Source organism: Acanthaster planci, linkage group LG04 (assembly GCF_054643075.1).
Source record: "Acanthaster planci isolate LZ-2023a linkage group LG04, COTS_SCS, whole genome shotgun sequence".
Classification (NCBI taxonomy): domain Eukaryota; kingdom Metazoa; phylum Echinodermata; class Asteroidea; order Valvatida; family Acanthasteridae; genus Acanthaster; species Acanthaster planci.
The window spans coordinates 16,209,691-16,215,690 of NC_141780.1; positions in this window are offsets into that span (position 1 = coordinate 16,209,691).

Sequence of the window (6,000 nt, forward strand, 5' to 3'; positions counted from 1 at the left end):
CCCCGCTTTAGATTACTAGCGTGCTTAAGTTGTACTTGGCCAATAATGACAAGTATGTTGACTTTTTCGTTACTTCACCTCTGGCAAAATTTGAGCCTGTTGTAACTTAGGGGTAGATTTCAGCACTGATTACAAGGTTCCACTCTCCATGAATAATGACATAGTAACTTAAGAACACGAGGGTATGGAAACAAGAGCTAAGGCGTATCCTTTAAAGGAAAAGTTCATGCACGGGGAATGAATGCGTGCATGCTCACCATATAGAATGTACAGAAACGGCAAAGGTTCAGTCTCCAATTCAATCTCATTATTGCTTTTCGTATATCCACAATGGATCTCAAGAGCAACCAAAATTTGAGAGGGCCTGTTTTGTCTATAGCTATTACTTACTCAAAATTTAGATACCAATGTGGTTTGGTGATGTGAAAAATACCCGCGGTTTTCCAGGCGCCATCGCCGGTTCATCTTTGTTCTCATCTTGAAACACTTCCCGCATCATGAGTGCCCGTGGACAGTATCGTGACTTTCACTTCCCGGAGCTTGAACAATATTATAATCTCCGTCCTTTTTGTGGTTCTCTTTAATATTGTTGAAGTTCAGAGTCCTCAATCGGGAGAAATTTACATCACTGATGTTTTGACCGAATCATCCCCCCGAAAATGAATGTGGAAAAAAAATGGCCTTTGAATCGTTTTCAAGGATTGGTACACTCTAAAAACTCGTGAGTCAGATTGACCCAGAATTGGGTCCCATTCAGCGCGACCCTTTTCTGGGTTAGAAAATGACCCCCCTTGTGGGTCGTATTTGACCCTTTCTGGGTCATAATTTGACCCAGTTCTGGAGTTTTTATAGTGTAAAATGTTCAATTTTGGGGCAGAACGTTTTCAAATCTTCAACTCCAATGCTGCCCTTGAAATTAAGCATAAGCCTAGATTTTTTTTCATTGAGTTCTATTCAAAGTGACCGAACCACGGGGAAATGGATATAATTTGCTTATGAGTGTAAACACATTTATTTTACTTAAACAAAAGTTGCACAGTAATTTGGTATGGCTACTTTTAGATGGGATATGCATTGTAATAACGGGCCTTGGTTATCCTCCGTTCATAGAAATCATATTTTTAAAAGCAGTCTTTCGGTCCAAAAATGAGTCTGGCTTAATTCTCGTGTTAATTTTCTTGAAGATTTTATCTATTGTCTAGCAACATAACGCAGATTAGACGCAGATGTGCCCACATTTAGGCCGAGGCTTAAGATTCGTCTCGCTGGTCCGGAAATCCCCCACCGTGACACACCGCAAGCTCCACCACCACAACCATATATTCGGCGAAAACAATCAGATAATTTCTAATTGCTATCCCAAGGAACCAAAGTCAGCTTGGGCCGCTTGCCCCATCCATCACGCCGCGCTGGGGGGCCCAGGGACCGAGCAAACAGAAGCTCACCAACGCAAACACGCAGCTCCCCAGACGGGCCTGGCTTGCAAGGGGCCTTTTTTTTTATCTCCTGGGTCCCAGCGGAGAGCGGTCGGCGCGTCTTTGACGAGCTCCACGCGGTACCTGTGCCCAATTCCACCGGGGGATGGGCCTCCATCAACAGTATCACCCTGTTCCGCCAAGAAGAAGAGGAAAATGGAGAAGTAGTGGGGAGAAAAGAAATCGAGGCACAGACAACGAGCGTCTCGTATCATAATACAACACAGGCTAAGCTCTTCCGTCTTCGTTCCTCTTGAAACGACCCGTGGCGTACCCCCGGTTAGTTCTATATAGCATCCGCCTCAGATATACATCTCATTTCACGATGCTATCGGGTGACTGTTGCGCGGAAAAACACCGCCGTTTTGTATTTTCTTACGAAACCGGTCCCGTAATGCTGGCGAGATTAGGAGGGGCATTGTGGGAACTGCATTTACATGCCCCTGGCCCGCCGGCGGTGGATTTGGAGATCGACGCTGCCCGATCTCTCGGCTATGATGTATCAAGCACTCCTCATCCAACTAACTGTTGAAGAGAAATGACCAAGGGAAAAAAATCCGGTAGAAAATAGCGCGGACTTTCTTATGCATAGCATGTACGCGCGGCCTGAGAGACACAGATTTAGGGCTGGCTGTATTCCTTGTGATCTGACTCACCCGATATGGAGGCGATGTCCGATTTGATCCCTCCAAGCCTGTGTTTGTTCTCGCTTGCTATGTCTGCTCTCTATGGCGTCGAAGAAAACATATTTCTCAGATGACAGTGTGACATTTTTGAGGGGCCATTTTTGGGATATTTCATTTCACGGTGAAAAGCCAGATAGGATTCGAATGAAGCTCGAATAGAGCTCAGTCTTTGGCCGCAGAGGGGTCACGTGTCGTTGCACCTCGGTTTCCTCTCATCTTTATCATTAGATAAAAAAATATGATGATGGTCATCTTTGAAGTTTGACGTTAATAGGTTACGGATAAAGAAGATGTCCAGGGCAAACAGCTAAATATATCCAAAGCGTTGTGCATATAGTGTTTACATTTATATGGCCTTTAGATGCACATACACTGTCCTTTCACTCAAATCAGATTGGCACGTTTCTTTTTTTTTCCCGATTGAAATTGTAAAATTCATGTTTGATACTCGAGTGTGTCATTTTCGTAAATGGCCTGGTACACCTTTTGGATGAAAGAGAGGCTGGATCGGCACGCTTGAATGGGCTCCAAGGTGATAACTCGGCAGCCGGCATTGTTCGCTGACGATTCTTTTGGCTGTGTCCAAATCGCTGGCTACGGCTAACAATAACGCAAACGCCTATGAGCAACGGCTGCAGGCGTTAAAGGTACAGTAGTGAACATCATTTTTTTGGGGGGTGTAATTTCACAAGATTGGCTGATTACGACGTATAATATTCACTGCAACTTACATTCCACTGACTTGTTTCACGTTTGAGTCAACTGCATTGTGGAAGATCGAGAAAAACAGTGCGGCATTTTCATCGCTTAAATCGACAATCTTGTAAGTTGTCTTGCATAAAATCTATGGATTTCAGGGCGTTCGTAGTAAGCAAACTACACCCTCGGGGTCACGGTGGGAACAGGCATGACAGGTTCTCATTCCCTTAAAAAAGAGCACTTTTCATCGACAAGGAGTAATTAATGAATTTATCTTGGAGTAATGCTCCTCCCCGACAATGTAGCATTATTTGAGGATTCATGAAAAAACCGTCATCCAGGAACACAGTCGACTCGTGTCCGTGACACTGAAACGAATATGCCTGAAAAGATAATGCACGTGCGTGTGCGATCGTGCTTAATGGCTTCATTTTCACGTCAGTTTACACGTCGATGAAAGTCTGAAAGCTCCATCTTTAGCTGGTTCCCTTATAATTATAAGCAAAGAGGAAGTTTTGTCTTGAAACCCAGGAGGTTAACTTGTGAAAATCGCACTTTTTGTTGACGAAAACCCCTTTCACTATTCTGCTCGGAAACAGCCACCATATTGGGATCGTACCATTATGCTTTAGGGGTCATTTTGAATTCGCAAAGTTTTCGAGTTAAGAAAATCCTTTCCCTAAATAAAACTTAACCTCACACTGATCCAATTTATTTCTATTTCACACCTTACACTTGGGTTCCTATAATCTCTGTTTAGAATGCTTTTGGTGAATTCTGTCGGTATATTTTTAGCTGCTTTTAGGTTTGACCGTTCATTAATGGAGACTCCCACAACATCTGCAAATACCACACACGTCCACAAGAAAATTGACGCCTGTTAAAGAATGTGAAGTGCGAAGTGAAATGAACTCTTATACCATGGTCGGCCGATCATCGTAAAAAAAAACACCAACATTTCCGTTTTCTCAAAAACTACAGCAATCTGGGTGGAAACATTTTGACAGACTGGGGCTGTACTTTCTTTCAAGTAAGATATTTCAGGATTATACGGTAGTCCGATTGAGGGATTTTACCTGTGGTGTACTCTACCTTCAAGCCAGTGGCGTCCATATACCATGCAACCATAATCAGGAAATTCGGACATCGCATCGCAACGCTGGTCGAGTCTCGCTTTTGTGCCGTTATGGTGATTCTGTGCAAAGATAGCCTGTGTTCGAATGTTGTGGCTACGGCTGGGCATGCATGTGTAAAACGTGCGCCATGGAAGCCATTAGCTCGCAGCTAAATCTATCTCTCCTCTGGATGCAGCGTTACTTGCCACAGTAGGTCGGTTTGGATACGACGTATCCAGGCACGGGTGCAGTAACTTTAATCCGCCGATCAAATTACGAAATTTGATATTTGGTGGTGTTCCTTTTTCGCTTTTGTTTACTCTGCAGCGGTTTCAGCCACTCCTCACTGAACAGGAAACACAAACCGTTCGCAAGTATACTCCCAGATAAAAAAAAATCGTGCTCAAAATGAGCAACGAGCATGGTATAATCAGCTTGGAAGTACGTGTGAAAATATGTGCAGAAATGTAGTTTTTTCTTCTCGGGGCCTAACCTTGTTTTCACATTTAGTGAACAGCAGTGGTGTATGCAGCAATTTAGGACAAATTTGACAAAGTAACTTTTCTGTAGCGACGTCTAAACTGCCCGTTCATTCTTCAATCGCATTATATTACATGTGACTTATTAAACCAATTTGTGATATGATCAAATTGTTACTTTGAAAATGATACAAAGGTCCTGCTGTTCTTTGCATTTATAAATTAAACAAAGGAATCAAAGTCGTGGAGGCAATCCTGGATGAAACTGTTACTGTGTTTATTTCAAATATTTTGTACAATCATTTTCATTTTGAGAACTTTGAGACAATTTCAAACACTTTAAGCATCCCCAAGGCTGGAGAATTTTAAGATGCAGTGGTTCTTTTTTGTTTTGTTTCGTTTTTTGTATACTCCAATATTGGCATGTGTTTCTACCTAAGGACAAAAACGGGTCACTTAATGTTGTTTACAGACTTGCAAGGTAGTTGGCTCAAACATTGTGCGGGCACGTTTAACTTTTGTTCGAAATGCTCAAAACAGCCACCAAATTATTTCTCATAAACGGCTGCATGGATTGCAGCACGTGTTGATGCCCTGTCTCCAGCTGTCGGTTTTCACGTAGGTCTCACTAATTTATTGATTCCCCGGAAGAGAAAAATAACATTATGGTTAGTGCAACCTTTTCAGTTTATATAAAAATACACTATGCGTCAGGTTAACACCAGCCATCAGCCCGACTTCCTCATGGCTGATCACTTTTACCTTTGCCGATTTCACACCGTATTGGACCCGTTGTTCACTAAATATTGAACTACAAGATACAACAGAGTGCACCTAGCCACTTAAAGCCTGCCGGTGCCCTTAGCCGCTAAATTAGCCGTAAAAAGCATCAGCAGCTAATGCCGTAAAAACGTGTACAGCCGTAAGCGCCGTTCCTCGTACCCCCCCCTCTCTCTCTCTCTCTCTCCACCGTACGGTGTGACGAGAGAAGAGAACTGACGGCATGGACAAAGACTAGGGGGGGAGTTAATGACAGGAACCGCAAATGGTCTTCTTAAAACATTGACCATTTTAACCGACGGGGCTTTCTTTTATTTAGTACGTCGCGAAATTTCCGGGACCGAGGGCCGATGCCTTTGACGTCTCTTAGCATAATTGCTCCCCTAAGCGCACGATTTCTCAGACGGTTGAGGACGCAAGCGTTGTCATTCCTGAGTCTGCCAAGCAGATTTTTTGTTCCTTTAACTCGTCTTCTTGTCTTAAAAGAGGTAATAAGAAAAGAGTTGTTGTTATCTGATAAAAATTTGAGATAAAACTACCAACTTATCTCCCCTTATTGTACAATGACCAGCGATTCTATAAAACGTCTAGGTACCTATTATCTCATTTTTCCCTCAGCGGAATCTTTTTAATCCAACATGAATTTGCGCAGACAGAAATCCTTGAAATCGAATTTCACAATCAACGGACACTCTTGCGAGTGGTACATGATATAATGTAACAAAACATAACCCTATCCCCATCGTCTTAACCAAGCAATGTTGAA